This window comes from Lepus europaeus, chromosome 2, assembly GCF_033115175.1.
Source record: "Lepus europaeus isolate LE1 chromosome 2, mLepTim1.pri, whole genome shotgun sequence".
In the NCBI taxonomy this organism is placed as follows: Eukaryota; Metazoa; Chordata; class Mammalia; order Lagomorpha; family Leporidae; genus Lepus; species Lepus europaeus.
The window spans coordinates 102,884,201-102,906,921 of NC_084828.1; the positions used below are offsets into that span (position 1 = coordinate 102,884,201).

At 40.7% G+C, this 22,721-nt stretch overlaps 1 protein-coding gene across 7 annotated transcripts in view; it reads left to right on the top strand.

The window, feature by feature from the left end:
• TBL1XR1 (TBL1X/Y related 1) overlaps positions 1 to 22,721 on the top strand; it is a 182,632-nt gene that overhangs the window by 89,373 nt on the left and 70,538 nt on the right. For 5 of the 7 annotated variants that reach the window (XM_062211667.1, XM_062211671.1, XM_062211640.1 and 2 more), the window contains exon 2: positions 834 to 908. The exons of the other annotated variants lie outside the window; for them this stretch is intronic. The gene's annotated coding sequence lies outside the window, so the exon portion shown is untranslated. The remainder of the gene's footprint in view (positions 1 to 833; positions 909 to 22,721) is intronic. 7 annotated transcript variants of the gene reach the window in all.

Below are 22,721 nucleotides of genomic sequence, written 5' to 3' on the forward strand. Positions count from 1 at the left end.
GTTGGTTCACTCCCTAAATGGCTGCAATGGCCAGAGCTGAGCTGATCTGAAGCCAGGAGCCAGGTACTTCTTCCTGGTCTCCCACGTGGGTGCAGGGGCCCAAGTACCTGGACCATCCTCCATTGCCCTCCCGGACCACAGCAGAGAGCTGGACTGGAAGAGGAGCAACCGGGACTAGAACCTGGTACCCATATGGGATGCTGGCGCCACAGGTGGAGGATTAACCAAGTGAGCTACTGCGCTGGCCCCATAATCACTCCTTTGTGCACTCTGTCACTCTATATAGTCACAGGTGGGGCCAGTTGCATATCCTAGAAAGGCTCATGAAAAATAAGTTGCTGGGAATTTATCAATTGAGAAGGTGGAATAAGCTCAATAAAATATAAACTCTGAAGAGTAAAAGGATAGCGAATTTTGATGGACATATAAAACTAATTAGATATTTCTGTTATGTAGAATGCAAGTTTATATTATTCTTATGGCTGTTGATCATAGAATATTATTAACATGCCATGTTGGACCCCAATGCAGCAATTTTTGCCTGAGTTGCATGAGGGTGAGAGCACCCTCTGTGCAAATTCATCTCTTTGAGTGTCCTTCTGATCACTGTATCAGCCTCAGAAATGGTCCCAAGACTTGCTTCGTATTCGGCAGGCACTCAAAAGTTGCTGCTGTTGTTTATGATAGCAGTTGCTTGGGGAAGAAAGATATTTGCTGATGAAGAGCTTAAATACGTAAAAAGTGTGAACTAATACCTAACATTTGGTATGGAAAGTCTTTTAAATGGAATTTGTTTTAGGGCACACTGAATACTTTACTTTCCTTTTTCTCAGCATCAGCAACAGCAACTTGTGATTGGCGGTACCGGATATTCAGTTGCACATTCCCACATCAATGCACTGCCAATGGTAAGATTCCCTCCAACTCATAATGTCAGAGTGTGTTTAATCACTCTGTTTATTATTCTTGTTTTAGAATCGCAAAGGTGTTCCACAATTTGACAAAATACATATCTTACCAAACTAATAATTAAAATAGATATTTAAAATATATATAATTAAAGTTATTTAAAGGTTTTTTTTTTTTTTTTTTTTGATATTTAAAACACACCCACCTTGGCAATATCCATGCTCTGTACTTTTTGTAATCTTTCAGGTATGGTTATCAGGATGAAAAATACAGTGATTGTCTTGTGTTTTGTCAAATGAACTATATTTTGTGAATAGTGTTTTCTTAATCTAACAGTGGCAGCGATAGCTCTTTTGATTTTGTCCATTTTAATAAAATGTTTTGTGGTATTGCATTTATCATAATGGTTTTGGTTAATGGACAGCTAAGCTGCTAAAATTCTACCGATTTTATTTAATGAAAATTTTAAGGAGAGGCATTTTACCTGTTTACAAAGATTTTCTTAGAAACATTTCACTGTATAATATGTTGAAATGTCAACCATGTGATATATCAGAAAGAACTCTGTAGAAGCTGGGATTTGTGCTATTTTCTGAATACGTTAGGAACATTGGATTTTTTTTAACAAGTATGCTTGTAAAAATTAGATGATGGAATTGGACTGAATTTCCAACTGTTACTCTAGCTGTAGGGTAATTTCTTACCTAATGTATTTTGGGGTCAGTAAACAGGAGAATGAATTTTTATGTTTTTATAATTACTTAAACATTAACTTCTGCTTAAAAATATTTTATAGTCCTTTACTAGGATTTCTAGTTATTTGCACTTAATCAAAGTTTAAATATAAAATCAGAGAGCTATAGAAACTGGTTAAGGCTTATAGAATTTTGTGGGAAAAAATAGATGTATACATCTGGGAAAAAAGTAACTATTAAAAGGTAACAAGAACCAGAATAAATGAGGTATCTGAAAACATTACCAGGAAATTGTTTTAAAGATGAACTTGAAAGTATGTTGGTAAGAGAATTTCTTCTGTCTGAACTATCTCTGAATTCTTGCTAGAAAAAAATTAACCTCATCCCTTCCCTCCTCCTCTACTTTGTGTCCTCCCCATTTCCTCCCTTTCTCCTTCTTCCTTTCTCTCCCTCAGCCATAGTTAGGGGAGTTCGAAGAAAGTAAAATTTTTGCTCAACTTTAACATAAAAATGATAAGTTTTTCCATTAATTTATGAAGCAGTCACTTGGTTCTTAGGATTGCATAGGTAATACATTAACCCTCTTTAAGATATTTCCCCTGGAGCACTGCAGAATTTCTCCCTTAAGCAGCAGCTCCATGGTAAATCAGCTTAGGCATCTGAGGTGTCTGTTTTTTTGTTTGAAGTTTACCTTTTAAACCTGTTAGTCCTTGAAGTCTTAAGGTTTATGGAATGTCTCACCTGATGATCAGCTATGTAGATCTGATGGTTGTCTGAGGTGCCAGTGCTATACAACCACCTATCTCTTCTGAGTTCCTGTCTTCATGTGTTTGGTTTTCTTTTTGTAGCAGTGCATTGACTATTTTAGATTAGATCATCTCATACATTTGCTAGTGAAATCATTTTTATGTCAAAAACACAGAAAATTTTTAAAGAAATATTTATTTGGAAGCAACAGAGGGAGAGAGGCATCCTTTTATCTGCTGGTTCACCCCTTAAATAGCCGCAACAGCCAGTGCTGGGGAGCCAGGAATTCATCCTAGTCTCCCATATGGGTGGCAGAGACTCAAGTACTTGGGCCATCTTTGGCCTTCCCAGGCACATTAACGAGGAATTGGAATGGAAGTGGAGCAGCTGGGACTCAAACCAGCACTCCAGTATGAGATGCTGGCCTTTCAAAGACTTTTTTTTTTTTAAAGATTTATTTTATTATTTATTTGAAAGTCAGAGTTACACAGAGAGAGGAGAGACGGAGAGAGAGATATATGTCTTCCATCCAGTGGTTCACTCCCCATATGGCTGCAATGGCAGGAGCTACGCCAATCCAGAGCCAGGAGCTTCTTCTCAGTCTTTCATGCAGGTGCAGGGGCCCAAGGACTTTGGGTCATCTTCTACTGCTTTCCCAGGTTATAGCAGAGAGCTGGATCAGAAGTGGAACAGCTGGGTCTCGAACCGGTGCCCACGTGGGATGCCGGCGCTTCAGGCCACAGCATTAACCTGCTCCATAGCACCTGCCCGTCTCTCAAAGACTTTAACCCACCTTGCCATAGCTACAGCTGTGATCACAGAAATTTAAGTTTATTGTTTTATGTGTATGTGAGTACATGTATGCATATATGTGTTAGAGTTGAAGATGGCAAAGATTAAAACAAACTGGATTACAGTTGAGGACACAAAATACACCTACATACTTGCCCAGTAAATTTATGGGTATTATTTCAAAATTGTGGTTTATCCATGAATCTTAGAAATGTCACACTAGCCAAGGTTAAAACCTGTGTTACATACTGTAGCAGTTCAGTTTGCTTTCTAAAGTATCAGTTATCTGGGGTTAATCATGTTCCAAAAAATTTTACATGGAACATTCAAGAAGTAAAAAATTCATAAGTTTTAAATTGCACATCATTCAGAATAGCATGATAGTATCTTGCACCATCATAATCAGTCCTGCAGCAGAGTTGAATCATCCTTTTGTATAGCAAATTCATACTCATGAGTCACGTGGTAGCTAATCTCAGTGTTCAGATCTACTGTCTGGATATCTGTGTTTGTGTTCAAGTAATGACCCCAAAGTTCAAGAGAAGTAATGCAAAGGAGGCACCAGAGCATAAAACATGAAAGGACAGATTGTTCTAATATCTTGTGGCAACACTGCAGGGCATATAGGAAAAAGAAATAGTATGTTCAGGCCCTGGGTTTGATACTGTCTGCTGTTTTCAGGAATTCCCTAAGGGTCTTGGGATGTATATCCCCCTTAGATAAGGGGGTCTACTATTTTTATCATAATTTTTTTCTATGTAGATGCTGTAAAGGAATGCTTTCTGCAAATATATAGTTACCCTTGCCACCACTACAACCATTGTCTTTGCTATAAAAACCATGAAGGATTCATAACATTGCTTCCTGTCTTAATTTTTCACTTTGATACAAGTAGTGATTTATAGCTACTTTCCTATATAAATGTTTCATACTACTTTCTGTGATTTTATTAATGAGACACATTGGCCAGTAGGTATGTATTATTGTGACTTTTTAGTTAAAATTTCAAACATATGCTAAAGTAGAGAGTTATGGTAAAAAAAAAAAAAGATCTATGGTCAGAATAATGTAATGAACTATATAATTCAGGTGCAGTGGTCTTGAACCACCATGTTCCCAGGCCACTCCCTACACTGGGATTACTTGAAGTTAATAATATGTATCATGATTTCATTAATATTTCAATATTTGTGGAAGAGATAGACTGTTAAAAATTGTGTAATGACAATACTATTAGCATGCTGTGGCAGAGATCCCATCTATTGATTTACTCCTCAAATCCCCCCAGTAGCCAGAGGCTGGGCCAACCCATATCTCGGAAATGGGAACTCAATGCAGGAACTCATTCTAGGTCTTCCACGTGGATGGCAAGAAGCCTACCACTTGGGCTGTCATCTGCTGACTGCTAAGGTCTGCTTAGGAGGTCTGCTAGGGTCTGTGAGAAGCTGCAATAGAGGACCAGAGCTGGGAATTGAACCCAGGCACTGCACTATAGGACACAGACATCTTGACTTCTAGATCAAATACCCACTCCTCTTTTAAAGTTGAAAGCTATTCCATTACAGGTTCAACCTCATTTTCTTTGTTAACTGGTGAACATTTGGATTGCTTCTACCTTTGGACTGACATGAGTAGTGCTGCTATGAATATAGATGTGCAGATATATCTGTTGTAGTTCCAGTTTGCATCTTTCCAAATGTTTTATAATGATTTGCATGCCTTTTTCTTTGAGACATTCCAAAGATAAATTCTGATTTTTAAGAAAATCTCATCAACCTTGTTGCAGTTCCTTCTGTCCTTTTGTTTCCTTTTGTTCTGATTGCTAGTCATCTCATTAACTTGGAAAAATTAACTTGGATTAACAACAAAATTCCCAACTAAGAATAAAACATGTTGAACAGTTGTCTTGCGTATGATTTCCCTTAATTTAAGTAACTATAAATTGAAAGGTGAATCCAGGAAGTTCCTGTTGGGGAATAGGGAAGTGAGAGAGGCAAGATAAGGATATCAGTACAGAGGGCCCAAAAGAGCAGGTTATTGTTTTATATATAGGGGTAATTGAGTCTTCAGTCACATGGGCACCTGTGGGTGACAGTAAGGAACATGCCTCTGAGTTGTTCCACTTAAGGGCAAGGAAGCTGGGGCAGTTTGTCTGCCACATTCCATTCCTCCTAGGTGGTGGTAAGCATGGGAGGGTGGGGCAAAGCCTCAGTTCCTCAGCCCTTCATCCCTGACCAGAGCTGTTGCCAGAGAAGGGATCTGCTTTGAATTATGAAGCTGCCTGCCTGCTTTAAAGCTGTGTGATAAGGAAACAGTACATGGGGGCCCTGCCGCCTCTGTGCATCAGCAAGTATTCTAGTCCACGAGCAATTATATGTGTAAGTGGAAATGTGGTTCACTCTTTCATAACTACTCTGATGTGTTTTGTTAACATTGCTTATCCCAAAAGAACTGATAAACGTAAGTTTTGACCAATTGCCAGACTGAGCGTAAGAACCCAAAGAACTGTTGCCCTTCTGAGGGGTAGCTGTCAGGGAACAGTGTGGTACATATTGAAATGCTGGTGATCTCTTTTACTGTTTCATTTGTCAGTGTGATATCTGTAAGTTAATGTGTTTTGGTTGAGAATTTATGGAGAACTGATTTTCAAATCAACAGTAAGAGGGTTACATTTAAAAATAAAACCTCAGCCTTCAGTGTTTTGTTTGTTTTTAAAGAATATTTATTTGAAAGGCAAAGAAAGAGACCAGTCTTTCATCCACATCTTCACCCCCCAACTGCCTAATAGCCAGGGCGGTGTCAGGTCAAAACCAGGAGTTAAGAACCCTGTCTGTTCTGCGTGGTTAGCAGAGTTCTGAGTACTTAGGCCATCATCCACTAACTTTCTGGACAATTAGCAGGTAGTTGAACCAGAATCCCAGTAGGCAGGACTCGAACCAGCACTCTTATGTGAGATGCAGGTGTTCCAAATGGTGGCTTAACCCTTTGCTCTACAATGGCTACTCTTTTAGGGCTTTTACAAATTTTTAATTTTTATTTATTTGAAAGGCAGAAACACACATGCACACACATATACATGTTGCCGGTTCATTCCCTAAATGCCTGTAAGGGCTGTGCTAGGCTGAAGATAGGTGCCAAGAACACCATCCAGTCCTCCCATGTAGGTGACAGGTACCTAAGTTCTTGAGCCATCACCTGGTGCCTCCCAGGGTGCACATTAGCAGGAAGCTGGATACCGAGTAGAGTGGGGACTCAAATCCAGGCACTCTGGATATTGGATACAGGTATCCCAAATCATGCATCAAATGTCTGTCTCCTTTAGGGCTTTTTGTTCTGCTTTGTTTTGTTTTATTTAAACAAACTAAGTAAAAGCAAGGAAAAACAAGGAAGAAGCAAATTAAAATTGTATTTTATTTTTATGGTTTTGTTGTTAGACTCTTAGGTGAGCTGAGGCTGAAATAACAGTCTAAAATGGAATCTTAGAGATTGTGATATCACTTGAAAGGCAAAGTTTGGATTCTTCCATGATGTGATTGTTATGTTAAATACAATAGTAGAATTTGTTATGCTGAGTTTTTTATTTAAAAACTTTTTTCATCCTTCAAGTAATTTTGGTGTTCTATAGGTACTTAGCAGTTAATATATATATTTTTAAAGATTTATTTGTTTATTTGAAAGGCAGAGTTACAGAAAAGTGATGGTGGAGGGAGTCTTCCATCTGCTGGTTCACTCCCCAGATGGCCATAATTGCTAGAGCTGTGCCAATCTAAAGGCAGGAGCCAGGAGCTTCTTCCAGTTCTCCCATGTGGGTGCAGGGTCCCAAGGGCTTGGGCCATCTAATTCTGCTTTCCCAGGCCATAGCAGAGAGCTAGATTGGAAGTGGAGCAGCCGGGTCTCGAACCAACGCCCATATGTTTTGCCAGCACTGCAGGTGGCAGCTTTCCCACTATGCCACAGTGCCAGCCCCCAGCAGTTAATATTAAACGAGGAATAAAATAAAGCTCTTTAAGGAGAGTAGTGTGAGTGCAAGAGCATTTACCGAAGATAAAGGGGGAGATGTTTAACGGAGTGATGTGAAAACACAAGATGTTCTATCATTATTTTCTGGCCTATTTTTAAGTTTTCCCAACTTTTCAAACTATCCATACTGTATTAAATTTAGTCTTACAAGGTTAGTTATTGCTTATTTCATGGGTCTGTCAAAGCCATTTGGAGGGTCTTTTTTTCCATTCTCCCTCCCATCTGTTCTTACGGTGAATAGTAGTGCATAATTTTAATTTTTGCTCTGAGAAGAAATTAACACACTAGTTAGTGTGTAAAAGTAGGAATTTTCAGTTTTATGGAGGTGCTGTTTGCTTCAAGTTTCTGTGTTAAGGTAGTTAATTTCAGTTCTGTGTTTTAATTTTTTTTCCTGGTTTATTGAAAGATTTATCACTATGCCTCTCCTTTGCTCTTATGATTTGCTGTCTCCTACAAGCGAGATCATTAAGAAAAAAAAAAAGATTGGAATATTAAGGTTCTTATTTCACTATATTCCATATATATTAGGCATTCATTTCCTGTCAAATATTTAATGGGAACATTTTGAGTTCATTAAAGCTGTTGTGTCCATTAAAAAAAAGTCACATCCATTAAGAAATGCCTGGAGGGTTCATTTTTTTTTTTTTTTAAAGATTTATTGTATGTATTTGAAAGAGTTACATATGTAGAGAGGTCGGTCTTCTGTCTGCTACAATGGCTGGAGCTGTGCCGATCCAGAGCCAGGAGCTTCTTCTGCGTCTCCCACATGGGTCCATGGGCCCAAGGACTTGGACCATCCCTCTACTGCATTCCCAGGTGCATTAGCAGGGAGCTGGATCAAAAGTGGAGCAGCTGGGACTGGAATAGGTGCCCATATGGGATGCTGACACTGTAGGCCAGTGTTTTAATCTGAGCCACAGCGCTGGTGTCAGGGGTTCCTTACTTGCTTATTTACTTAAACTTTTGAATATTTTCATACAAAGTGGAGATTTCATGTTTTAGCTATAATTTCAGAAACTGTATATTGTAACAAAGCATTTTATTATAATGTCAACCTTTTGTATAAATTTTCTTGTTAAATGCTGTATTTTTGAAGCATGCTTTTTTCTCCTTCACCAGTCACTTGAGAAATGTATTTTGTTTCATAATGTCTTTTTATATATTCCTTACACAAAACTCCTTTCCCGCAGTTGCATGTAGGATAGAACAGATAGAAGTTTTTGTAAAAATAAGCACTTTTTAATTCACTTATTCTGAAACATTGCCTAAGCTATTTATCATCTTTAAAAAATTTATGGGCATAACTATAGTATAGATATGGAAATCTGTTTCAAAAAACAAACTTAAGACCTCCCCTATGCCAAGTAACAGGGCAGACATCTCTGTATACCACCATCTGTTTTTGTGTACAGATCTTGAACTGCTTGGGTGAGTGTTAGCTACTGGCTCCCTTTCTCAACCCTTTGACTCCTGTGAGTGTATAGATCTTTGCTGCCAAGTAATGATTGCTGCAAGCAACTGACTACTTGGAAATACAGTTACTCAGACATAAAATACACTTGGAGGGGCTGGCGCTGTGGTGCAGTAGGTTAATCCTCCGCCTGTGGCGCTGGTATCCCATGTGGGCACTGGTTCTAGTCCCAGCTGCTGCTCTTCCAATCCAACTCTCTGCTATGGCTTGGGAAAGCAGTGGAAGATGGCCCAAGTGCTTGGGCCCCTGCACCTGTGGGGAGACCCGGAGGAAACTCCTGGCTCCTGGCTTTGGATTGGCGCGGCTTCAGCCGTTGCAGCCATTTGGGGAGTGAACCAGTGGATGGAAGACCTCTCTCTCTAACTCTACCTCTCAAATAAATAAAATCTTTAATAAGTTAAAAAAACACTTTGAATTTTTGAAACGTAACTATAAGAATGTTAAATATCTCAATTTAAAAATCTGGCTTATAGTAGTCATCCCTTATCCACAGGGAATATATATTCTAAGATATTTCATCGGTATTGAAACTGGATAGTACTTGAAACATATAGATTGTATGTTTTTTTTTCCTGTATATACATACCTATGAAAATTTTTTGTATTTAAAGATTCATTTATCTACTTGAAAGGCAGAGTTAGAGAAAGAGGGTGAGGTCTGCCTTCACTGGTTCACTCATCAAATGACTGCAATGGCCAGGGCTGGGCCTGGCTGAAACCAGGAGCCAGGAACTTCATCTAGGTCTCCCATGTTGATGGTTCAGGGGCCCAGTCACTCATACCATTTTCCACCGCTTTCCTAGGCACATTAGCAGAGAGCTGAGTTAGAAGTGTAGCATCTGGGACACTTGAACCAGCACTTATATGGGATGATGGCATTGCAGGTGGCAGCTTAACCCACTGTGCCATAGGGCTGAACCCTATTTATTTTTAAGATGTTTGTTTATTTGAAAGGCGAAGTGTCAGGAGAGGGAGACACAAAGATATACAGATTGATTAGTTCTTTCTCCAACTGCTGGTTCACTCTGCAAATGGTTGTAATGGCTGGGGCTGGACCAGATTAAAGCCAGGAGCCAGGAACTCCATCTTGCTCTCCCATATGGATAATGGCAGGGACCCAAGCATTTGTGCCATCTTCTGCTGCCTTCCCAGATGCATTTGCAGGGAACTGGATCAAAGCAGCTGGGACTTGAACTGATGCTCCAGTATTGGACGTCAGTGTTTATAGGTGGTGGCTTAACTATTGGCGCTACAATGCCAGCCCCTGTGGTAACTTTATAAACTAGCTACAATAAGAAGTCAACTACAGCAACTGACAATAAAGCAGAATAATAACAGTACACTGCAATAAAAGTTATTTAAAAAATGTTTTACCTCTAGAATTTTCCATGGAGTATTTTTGGACTGTGGTTGACTGCTGGTAATTGAAACCCCAAAGGGAAACTGTGGATTGAGGGTAGGGGACTTTTGTACAAGAAATTCTAACATCTTAGCTACATTGGGTTAACTAAAATATATTATTAGAATAAATTGGAGGCTGGTGCTGTGGCTTAGTAGGTTAAGCCTCTGCCTGTAGTGCTGGCATCGCATATGAGTGCTGACTCAAATCCTGGCTGCTGCTCTTCCTATCCAGCTCCCTGCTAATGGTCTGGAAAAGCAATAGAAGATGGCCCAAGTCCTTGGGTCCTTGTACCCATGTGGGAGACCTGGAAGAAGCCCCTGACTTCGCATCGGCCCAGCTCTGGCTGTTCCAGCCATTTGGGGAATGAACCAGCAGATGGAAGACTTCTCTCTCTGTCTCTCCCTTTCTCTGTAACTCTGCCTATGAAATAAATTTTAAAAATTGATTCTTTTAAAAGAAAGAATGGATTCTATTTTGGGTTTTCCATATGACTGTATAGTAGTCATGTTTTGTAATGTAGTTTGCAGTAGATGGTTGTGTTCTAGGCTTTGCTAGTCATAGCTACCCAGTCTATCAGTTCTCTACCAGAAACCAGTAATTAGAACACTGAAGAACTTAGCTAATGCTAATATCTGGGCAGAATGAAATGACCTTCTGAGAGTTCCTGAAATTAGATCTTTGGAGTAAACTACAAAGCAAAGTAAGTTCTCAATACTCATTGAGTCATTTTAGAAATGAGGAACTAATCCTTGGAGAATTAATGCCATAATGTGTACTTTGTCATAATTGAACCATCTTTTATTTTAAGTCCAGCATTCTCTTCAATTCTATGAAGCATAGAATACATAGGAAATAAGTGTTCTTCAAGTGCATCATGAGAGCCTTCACCTGACCTCAGGAGGCATAGAATAATAAGGATGACAGCATCTTGGTGGAAGAGGTGTCTAGGTTTTTTTCATGACTGTTGAGAACTAGAGATATAAGCGGTTGTTTCAGAAAAGTTTTATTTTATTAAAATTTAGCATTTTATTCTCATATATTTGTATTATCTTGTTCAGGAAATCCAGCTATTGTGCACTGTGAGTTCGATTGTAAACTTTACATTTCTTTTTTATAGTTCCTGCTTCTGAGAATTTTTTTCTGTCATTTCAAGTGCATCTTTGTTTAATAATTCTCACCTCTGGATCCTCTCAAGCTTGGCATCTGTTGTCTTTTTCCTTAGAGACTTGGTCAGATTTTCCTGATTCTATGTGTGCTAAGAAATTTTGGGTTGTACATAATGATTTTTAAACTTTTTAAAAATTGAAAACATGATCAGTTTGGTTGGACTCAAAGTACAGGAACTTTCTCACCTGTGGACCACGATTCCAGTGGCAGTTCAGTTTTCTTCCTTCCCTCTCTCCCTCCCTTATCTATCTATCTATTTAAAAGGCCAAGTTGCAGAGGCAGGGAGAGAGAGATTGATTTTCCATCTGTTGATTGACTCCCGAAATGGCAGCACCGGCTGGAGCTGAGCCGATCCGAAGCCAGGAGCTCTTCCAGGTCTCCCATGTGGGTGCAGGGGCCCAAGCACCTGGGTCATCTTCTGCTTTCCCAGGCTGTAGCAGAGAGCTGGATCAGAAGTGGAGCAGCTGGGACTTGAACCGGCACCCATATGGGATGCCAGTACTGCAGGTGGTGGTTTTATCAGCTAAGCAACAGTGCTAGCCCTGGCAGTTCAGTCACTACCCAAGAATCTGCTGTCTCCTTGCATATATTCCACATGAATGTTTTCAGATGAATTTAGGACTCATGCTGGTTCTGTCCTCTGGACTTTTTTTTTTTTTTTCCCATTTATGTATGTATGTATGTATGTCATACTCTGTAGCTTCCAGAGGCTTCTATCTATTCATTCATAAGAGAGATACTGAGCAAGAGAGCGATTTCCCACCTGCTGGTTCATTCCGCAAATGCCTGCCAACAGCCTGGTCTCCCACATGGGAGGAATGCAAGTACTTGATCATAGATCATCATCTGTTGCCTTTCAGGAAGCATGTCAACAGGAACCTGGAATTCAGAGTGGAGGAGGGACTTGAACCCAGGCACTCTGTTAGGAGATGCAGCCTTTCCAAGTGGCATCTATTAACTTTTGTGCCAAATTTGTTAGCCATGGTGGTTTCTTTTTCTTGGTATAGTTGGGCTTTTTTGGATAAATGACATGTGCTCAATTAAGCTTTTCAGAAGGAAAAAAGCAGAAATATTCATGTCAGTTGCAATGCTTAACAAATATGTTTAGAAAGAATAGTAGAGAGTTATAATTACAAAATACATTGGCTCCTGTGGGGCAAATTGTCCAACAATAGTGACTACAGTCTCTACATAACATATGGTAAAACCTTAGTAGAACTCTATAGAACAAAACAAAAAGTAGAAACCATACTGGAGTGCATTCTCAAATGAAGGGAATGGCATTGGTGTTTCCTGTTTTGATGGCTTTTTGCTTGAAGGCAGACTCCTGTTAGTTCTGGACTGTGTTCTATGATTTCTTCTATCTTAACAGCTGCAGAGTATTGCAGACAAAGGAAGGAGGGGAAAATTTCAGAAAGAAAATAACCACAGAGTTGGTATACCAAATTCTGCTTATAAAATATGTGGCTGATCTCTAAAGTGGAAGCTGTTCAGGTGACTGGACAGGAAAGTGGATATTCAAACTGTGCCGTTTGTACAACAGAATACTATTGTGTAATAGTACAAAACTGTTGCTATCTGCAGCAACTTGGATTACTCTCCAAAGCATCATGCTGAGTATGGTCTTAACATAAAACAGGACATGATTTCATGTATATGATGTGATTTCATGTATATGATGTCCTAAAAACAGACAATCAATCTACTATGCATGTGATGGTGGGAAAGCTAAAAGTCTTTGGCTGGGGTAGGAAAGGATACAAAGGACAGGGATTAAGTGGATCCTGTGGAGGCTTTCTAGGGGTGTTGCAATATTCTGTAGAGTGGTGTTTTGGGGGGGGGGGGCGAATTACTTTGGTATAAGCATATGTCAGAACTGATTGAATGGGGTAGGACTTTTAAAAGTGGACTTTCAGCCTAACAGTGAAGATGCCTGTATCACACATTGGAGAACCAGGGTTCAGTCTGGTTATGACCCCTAACTCCAGTATCCTGTTAATGCAGACCTTGGAAGGTAGCAGTGATGCCTTAAGTAATTAGGGTCCTCTACTCGTGTATAAGCTAAGATTGAGTTCTTGGATCCTGGCTTTAGCTTTGGTCTTGGCCCTGTCCCCAACTTTTGTGGGCATTTAGGGAGTGAACCAGCAGATGGGAACACTATCCGTCTGTCTTACTTATAATCTGCCTCTCAAATTAAACAAAAAAGCTTATTAAGTAGTACAGCTAGGTAATATTTTCTTTTTAAAAAATTTTTTCATCTAGAAAGAGCAAGGAGAGAAGGTAAGAGAGAGGTATTTTTATGCGAATTCATCTCCTATATGCCTGGAACTCCATCCAGGTCTCCCATCTGGGTGACAGAGACCCAAGGCCATCATCTGCTACCTCCCAGCATGCATTAGCAGGAAACTGGACTGGAAAAAGATTAGCCAGTACTTCAGCCAGCCACTGATATGGAATGTGGATATTCCAGACAGCAGCCTAAGTGTCTGTACCAGATTTTCTTTTTCTTTTTCTTTTTTTTTTTTAAAGATTGATTTATTGGGGCCAGTGCCGTGGTGTAGTGGGTAAAGCCATACCTGCAGTGCCGGCATCCCATATGGGTGTCGGTTCAACTCCCGGCAGCTCCACTTCTGATCCAGCTCTCTACTGTGACCTGGGAAAGCAGTAGAAGATGGCCCAAGTCTTTGGGCCCCTGTACCCGTGTGGGAGACCTGGAAGAAGCTCCTGGCTTTGGGTTGGTGCAGCTCTGGCCATTGCAGCCAATTTGGGATGAACTAGTGGATGGAACACCCCTCCCACCCCCCTGCGCCTTTCCTCTCTCTCTGTAACTCAGACTTTCAAATAAATCTTAAAAAAAAAAAAAAAAAAAAGGAAATATTAAAAAATTTATTCATTTGAAAGTCAGAGTTGCACAGAGAAGCATAGAGAGAGAAAGAGAGAGGTCTTCCATCCACTAGTTCACTCCCCGGTGGGCCACAATCCAAAGGCAGGAGCTAGATCTTCTGGGTCTCCCATGCCGGTTCAGGAGCCCAAGGACTCAGGCCATTTTCTACTGCTTTCCTAGGCCACAGCAGAGAGCTGGATTGGAAGTGGAGCAGCTAGAACTTGAACCGGCGCCCGTATGGGATACCTGCTACACCACAGCGCCAGATCCATGCAGTTTTTCTAAACAAAAAACATATTAAATATTTAGTTAATGGTTGGGGCCCTTGGGTTAAACTGTTGCCTGCAATGCTGGCATCCCATGTGAGTACCACTTCACATCCTGGCTGCTCCACTTCCTAACCAGCTCCCTGCTAATGGGCTTGGGAAAGCAGAAGAAGATAGTCCAAGTGCTTGAGCCCCTGTCTTCCTCTTGGGAGACCTGAATAGAGTTTCTGGCAATTAGTTTTGGCCTGGTCCAGCCACTTCCATTGTGGCCCTTTGAAGAATGAGCCAGTGCACAAAGATCTCTTCATCTCTCTCCTCTCCTCCCCGCCCCCGCCCCCACCCCCACCCCATGCTCTTTGTAACTCTGCCTTTCAAATAAGTATCTTTTTAAAAAATATTGAGCTAATAGGCAAGGGGGAAGTAGATTGGTGGATGCAACTTTTTTTTTTTTTTAATTTATTTGAAAGAGTTACAGAGAGAGGTAGAGATAGGGAGGTCTTCCATCCGCTGGTTCTCTCCCCAAATGGCCGCAACAGCTGGAGTTGTGCCAGTCTGAAGCCAGGAGCCAGGAGCTTCTTCCAGGTCTCCCATGTGGGTGCAGGGGCCCGAGGACTTGAGCCATCTTCTACTGCTTTCCCAGGCCATCACAGAGAGCTGGATTGGAAAAGGGGCAGCTGGATTAGAACCGGTGCCCATATGGGATACTGGCGCTTCAGGCCAGGGCTTTAACCCACTGCACCACAGCGCCATCCCCTGCAACTTCTTTTAATACAAGGAAGTGCTAATTTTAAAAGTCTAGATTATAACTCTGTTCTTTCGTTTTCTTTTGTATATATTGAGAATTTCTATATGTTAGAGAAGAATAAAGGCTAGTAAGTAGTATTTCTCTAAGCTAGTTTCCTGTTAATAAGTTGTTATTGTGGTATTTGTAAAATATATTTTTTAATTTTGAAAATTAAACATCTGAAGAGTTCATGAGCAGCATTTTTTCTTTCAGTGCATTGAGATGTGAACTGTGTGGGATATAGAAAGGCATAGAAATATAAATAAACAATAAAGTTAGAAGACAAAAATAGAAATAGCCAGACTTGGATATCCTTTTGATCTTTAGTCTTCTTGTCTTTTCAAATGTGTTACAATATTTAAAAAATCACCAGTTCTCAGTATTACAGCTGTCTTAAAGCAAATGTGCAGCTATGTTTTACCAAGCTCTATATATTTATATTGTTCCAAGAATTCTATATTACTGAAATGAAGTTTTTAAGAAAATTGTGCTATATCTTGACTTTGGAAGTGGCATAAAGTATTGGAAATGTGTGTTTATACCCTACAGATTGAAATTGTGTGGGAGATTCAATTGGACTTTGGCTATACATATCAACCAGTTACATAGACTTCAGATTCTCTATTAGCTACTGATGTGCACACCAGCACTTTCCTCGAGGACGGTGTTTTAACCAATGTGGTAGTTCAGCCTTAGATTTTTGTAGGAGCTTGTTTACATCTGTATTATATTGGTTAAAGATCATACTATTGATAATATCCTTTTTAATTTTAAATTTGCCAGTTTGTTTTTAAATGTTTATTTTCATTTATTTGAAAGTAGAGACATACAGAGAGAAATGTTCCATCCACTGGTTCACCAAATACTTAAAACATCTACTACTGGGCCAGGTTGAATCCAGGAGCTAAGAACTGAATTCAGGTCTCCCACGTGGATGACAGGGACCCAAGTAATGGAGCCATTATCTGCTACCTAAGCAGGCACCAGGATTCAAAAATCTTGGCACTCCAGTATGAGATGCAGGTGTCCCAAGTAACATCTTAACTAGTGTCGTTGATAGTTGCATTTTTATTATTAAATATTTCAATGTTTAAGTGTCATTGAAAAAGTGATGGAGGGAAGAGTTATGGTAGATAAATTTACTGAAAATAGAGGCCTAAAGAGTTATTTCTTTTATTGGTCATTAGGATTGTAAATCTTAATACTAGAAACAGAAAATATATTCAGTGTAAATGAAAATTTTAGAGATTCTCGTCTCAGGGATACATGGCTATAATCATGGTCCTTTTACAACTAGCAATAAGCTAATTTCATTCCCATCATGGTTGCTTTATTTTTGCCATCGTTTCTAGCAGCCAGAATCAAATTTTATTAGTGATCGTGAATATCATATTATTTACTATGTGTAGTCTAGGTGAAATGCTCAAATGACTAAGTAATGCAATTGTTTGTATGCCATGTACTTTAAAAAAATTTATTGTATTTGAAAAACTGTTGGCTATCTTTTTATTTAATGAATGCATTTTTACATAGATACAACTTTAGGAATATATTGGTTCTTTCCTCCATGCCCCCCACCCCCCACCCCACTCCCATCCCACCTCCCATTCCTTCTCCCATCTCCTTCTTCATTATGGATCATTTTTAGTATGACTTTATATACAGAAGACCAACTCTATGCTAATCATAGATTTCAACAATTTGCCCCCACGTCCACACACAACATATGGAGTACAGTTTGGAGAGAATTTGCAGCCGATTCTCATATTACAATTCATGCCGTGTTACTTTACAGTCACTTAAGGTAACTTGCATTAGAACAAACTTTCAAAAGCAATTTTTATTTCATTGTATATTACATCCTTTAAAAAGCATTCTGAGTAGAGTTTTTGGTAGACTATTGATTGTAGAGGTACATTTATTGTTTCTCATATTGCTGTGGCGCAGCCGGTTAAACCGCTGGCATCCCTATGGGTGGACGTCCCTTTGAGTTCCAGCTGCTCCATTTCCAGTCCAGCTCCCTGCTAATGCACCTGGGAAAGCAGTGAAGGCTAGCCCAAGCCCTTGGGCCCCTGCATCCATGTGAGAGACCAGGGAGAAGCTCCTAGCTTCAGATTGGCTCAGCTCCGGCTGTTGTGGCTATTTGTGGAGTGATCCAGCAGAAGGAAGACCTCTCTCTCTGTCTCTGTCTCTCTCTAATTCTTTCAAATAAATAAAATAAATCTAAAACAAAATAAAACTTTAAAAAAAAAAGAAGTCTTCCAGGTAAGAAGATTAGCATCCACATGGCGAATAAATATGTAAATATAAGTTAGAATATACATTGGTTTTGGGACTAAAACTAGTAGTTAAATTTGTTGGACTAACCTGGAGGAATAGCTAGGACCAGTGAATTATATTTAGGGGATTGCATTTAGAAAACTACTATTTTTTAAAGTACTAATGCCTTTGTGTTATAGGCATACCTTGTTTTATTTGCTTTGTGTTCTTACAGTTTGCAAATACTGTGTTAATAAATTGAAATTGAAATTGTGTCAGTTCTGCATTTAGCATATCTTTCAGTGCCATTTTTCCCAATACCACATGCTTACATTGTGTCTCTGTCACATTTTTTTAAAAGATTTTTATTTATTTGAGAGGTAGAATTACAGACAGAGAGTGAGACACAGAGAAAGGTCTTCCTTTCGTTGGTTCACTCCCTGGATGGCCACAACGGCTGGAACTGCGCTGATCAGGAGTCAGGAGGCTCTTCCTGGTCTCCCATGCTGGTGCAGGAGCCTAAACACTTGGGTCATCTTCTACTGCTTTCCCAGGCCACAGCAGAGAGCTGGATTTGAAGAGGCGCAGCTGGGACTAGAACTGGCGCCCATATGGGATGCCGGCACTGCAGGCAGAGGATTAACCCACTGAGCCATGGTGACGGCCCCACATTTTGGTAATTCTTGCTGAGTTTCAAAAATATAATTATATCTGTTATGTTGATCTATGATCAGTAATACTATTGTAATGGTTTTGGGTAGCAGGAACCACATGCACACACGTCAGTGAATTTAATCGATCATTATGTTCTGACTGCACCTCTGAGGGCTACTCCACAGACTGCTCCTTGCTCTGACCTCTTTGTTGAAACACAAACATAATTGAAATTAAGCCAATTACTAACCCTCCAGTGGCCTCTAATTTTCAAGTGAAAGACTCACACATCTTTCAGTTTAAATCAAAACCTAGAGTTGATCAAGGTTAGTGAACAAGGCATGTTGGAAACCAGTAGAGTTCAAAAGCTAGGCTTAGGCATCTTTTTTTTTTTTTTTTTTTTTTTCTTTTTTTTGACAGGCAGGGTGGATAGAGAGAGAGAGAAAGGTCTTCCTTTTTGCCATTGGCTCACCTTCCAGTGGCCACTGTGGCCGGCTCATCGTGCTGATCCGAAGCCAGGAGCCAGGTGCTTACTCCTGGTCTCCCATGTGGGTGCAGGGCCCAAGGACTTGGGGCCATCCTCCACTGCCTTCCTGGGCCATAGCAGAGAGCTGGCCTGGAAGAGGGGCAACCGGGACAGGATCGGTGCCCCGACGGGGACTAGAACCCTGTGTGCCGGCGCCGCAAGGCGGAGGATTAGCCTGTGAAGCCACAGCGCCGGCCTAGGCTTAGGCATCTTACACCAGTTAGCCAAGTTGTGAATGCAAAGAAAAAGATTTTGAAAGACATTAAAAGTGCTTTGCCAGTGAACACGTGCATTTTATTTAAGATTTATTTATTTGAAAGTGAGAGACGGAAAGGTACAGAGAGGGAGAAAGGTCTTCCATCTGCTGCCGGGAACCAGGAGTTTCTTCTAGGTCTCCCACTTGGGCGCAGGGGCCCAAGGACTTGGGCCATCTTCCACTGCTCTCCCAAGCCATAGCGGAGAGCTGGATAGGAAGTGGAGCAGCCGGGACTCTACCTGGTGCCCATATGGAATATCAGCACTGCAGTCGGCGGCTTTACCCGCTACACTACAGCGCCAGCCCCAACACATGCATTTTAAGAAACAAACAGCCTTATTGGTGTGAGGAAGAAAGTTCTAGTCACCTAACCAGTCACACAATATTAAGCCAAAGCCTAATTCAGAGCAGCAAGGCTTTAACTCTGTTCAACTCTCTGTTGTTGTTTTGGGGAAAAAGATTTATTTGATAGGCAAAGCGAGAGTGAGAGATCTCCATATGCTGGTTTACTCGCCAGGTGTCTGCAACAGCTGGGAGTGGTCCAGGCTGAATTCAGGAGCCAGGAGCTCTATCTGGGTTTTCCACTTGGGTGTCAGCAACTCAAACAATTGGGCCATCATCTGCTGCCTCCCATGCCCATTAGCAGGAAGTTGAATGGGAAGTGAAGCACTCAGTGTATTGAACTGGCATTCTGAAATGGGATGCCAGTGTTAAAAGCAGTGGCTTAATCTGTGGCACAAAACCCACTACTCTTCTACTCTTTAAAGGTGGAGAGAGATGTTGCAGCAGCTGGAGAAATGTAAGGTAGCAGAAGTGTGTTTATGAGGTTTAAGAAAGAAGCTATCTTGGTAACATAAAAGCACAAGGTGAAGCAGCAGGTGCTAATACCATAGCACGTCACCCAGTATACCACTGATGAAGGTAGCTATGCTAATATCAGATTTTCAGTGCAAATGAAACAGCCTTACAGGGGAAGAAGATGCCACTTAGGATTTTCATAGCTAGAGAAGAGAAATTAGTGCCTGATTTCAGAGTGCCAAAGAATGGAATGGCTCTTATTAGGGGTTAAGGCGGCTGATGATTTTTTATTTATTTATTTATTTATTTGAAAGAGTTAGAGAGAGAGGTCTTCCACCCGATGATTCACTCCCCAATTGGTCGCAACAGCTGGAGCCACACCGATCCGAAGCCAGGAGCTTCTTCCTGGTCTCCCATACGGATGCAGGGGCCCAAGCACTTGGGCCATCTTCTACCACTCTCCCAGGCCAGAGCAGAGAGCTGGCTGTGCAGTGGAGCAGCCGGCACTCGAACCTGCGTCCATATGAGATGCTGGCACTTTAGGCCAGGGTGTTAACCCGCTGTGTGCAGCGCCAGCCCTGCTGATGATTTTTAAGTTGAAATCTGATTTTTAAGTTGAAATCTGTGCTCAGTTTATAAGTATACGAGATCTACCCTGCCAGTGCTCTATAAATGGAACATCAAAGTAAAGCACATTCGTTTACAACATGATTGAATATTTTAAGACCTGTAGAGATCTACTCAGGTTAAAAAAAATTATTTGAAAATAGTGCTGCTTGGTGAAAATGCACCTAGTCACCAAAGAGCTCTCATGAAGATATGCAGTGAGATTAATGTTGTTTTCATGTCTGCTAACACAGTCTCCATTCTGCATCCATGGAAGAAAGAGCAATTTTAACTTTCAAGGTTTACTATTTAGGAAGGCAACAGCTGCCACATTCTTCTGAAGGACTTGGGACAAGATTAAAATCTTCTGGAAAGGATTCACCATTTCAGTTGCCATTAAAGACATGTATGATTCATGGGAAGAGGTCAAACTGTCAACATTAATAGGAATTTGAAATAACTCAACTTCAACCTTCATGCATATCTTTGAGTGGTTCAAGACTTTAGTGGAGGAAGTAACTGCAGGTGTGGTGTAAATGAGAGAACTGACATTGAAAACGGCTCCTGAAATTATCCCTGAATTGGTGAAATATAATAAAATTCTAATGGATGAGGAATTGCTTCCTACAGATGAACAAAAAGTGTTGTTTTTTTTTTTTTTTTGAAATGGAATCTACTCCTTTTGAAGATGCTGTGAATATTGTTTTAAAGGTAACAGAGGATTTAAATACTAGTTGATAAATCAGGGGAAGGGTTTGAGAGAATTGACTCCAATTTTCAGAGAAGTCCCATTATAGGTGAAATGCTGTCAAACAGCCTTGTGTGCTAAGGAGAACTCTTTGTGAAGGGAAGACTCAATTAGTGCAATAACCTTCATTGAACTGTGGATGGACCCCATCTTTCAGCAGCCACCACTCTGATCTGTCAACAGCCATCAACATCAAACCAAGACCCTCTTCAAGCAAAAGATTTCAATTTGCTGAAGGATCATGATTGTTTCCAGTTTTTAGCAATAAAGTATTTTTGAAAGAAATATACATTTTAAGAAAAACAATGCTTTTTCACACTTAATGTGTTCCATTATGTTACAAACATGATTTTATATGTACTGGGAAAACAAACAATTCATGTGCTTTGTTTCATTGCAATGTTCAATTTAGTGCAGTAGTCTGTAACTCAACCTCCAGTATTTCCAAGGTGTTCTTGTGTTTGTTACTAATAGAAGTCTAGTTTCTCTGAGTATAGAAAACTTAAGTATGAAGATGCTCTTTTTTTATGATTTTGAGTGTTAGTTTTATTAACAGAAACCAGGTTCCATATTTTGACCTAACCAGAGAAAAATACTATGTAGAGAGAAAATATACTTAATAACATAGAAGGCTATCACAAGCATAATTACTGTTTAATTGCATATTAAGATTAGCTATAGAGTTGACTCAAAATAGTTTTCTTGTCATTTTATTTTTGGTTCATTTACTTGATTGAGAACTGCTATGAGTTACTTTATTACCAACCCAAAGGTCTACCTGTATTCTTTTGAAGATTTACTTGAGCAATCTTTCTAGTCAAAGCTGAATAGGTCATTCCAGGTCATTATTTAGTTACTCCTTATTAACTCAGCTTAGATGGTAATACTTGTAAGCATGGTAATATTCTAAAAACCCTTGTAGCAGGCCTTTTGCGGCCAATTGGGGATTGAAGCAGCGGATGAAAGACCTATCTCCCTCCCTCCCTCCCTTCCTCTCTCTCTGCCTCTCCTCCTCTCCTCTCTCTGTGTAACTCTTTCAAATAAATAATAAAATGAATTTTTTTTTTTTTTTTTTTTTACAGACAGAGTGGACAGTGAGAGACAGACAGAAAGGTCTTCCTTTTGCCGTTGGTTCACCCTCCAATGGCCGCCGCGGTAGGAGGCGCGCTGCGGCCGACGCACCGCGCTGATCCGATGGCAGGAGCCAGGTGCTAATCCTTGTCTCCCATGCGGGTGCAGGGCCCAAGCACTTGGGCCATCCTCCACTGCACTCCCGGGCCACAGCAGAGAGCTGGCCTGGAAGAGGGGCAACCGGGACAGGATCGGTGCCCCAGCCGGGACTAGAACCCGGTGTGCCGGCGCCGCAAGGTGGAGGATTAGCCTAGTGAGCCGCGGCGCTGGCCCTAAAATAAATCTTTAAAAAAAAGTTATATGGGGCCGGCGCTGTGGCTCACTTGGCTAATCTTCCGCCTGCGGCGCCAGCATCCCATATGGGCTGCTCCTCTTCCAGTCCAGCTCTCTGCTGTGGCCTGGGAAGGCAGTGGAGGATGGCCCAAGTGCTTGGGCCCTGCACCCATGTAGGAGACCAGGAAGAAGCACCTGGCTCCTGGCTTTGGATCGGCCCAGCAGCCATTTGGGGGGTGAACCAATGGAAAGAAGACCTTTTGCTCTGTCTCTCTCTCTCACTGTCTAACTCTACCTGTCAAATAAGTTTAAAAAAAAAAAAAGTTATAAAGC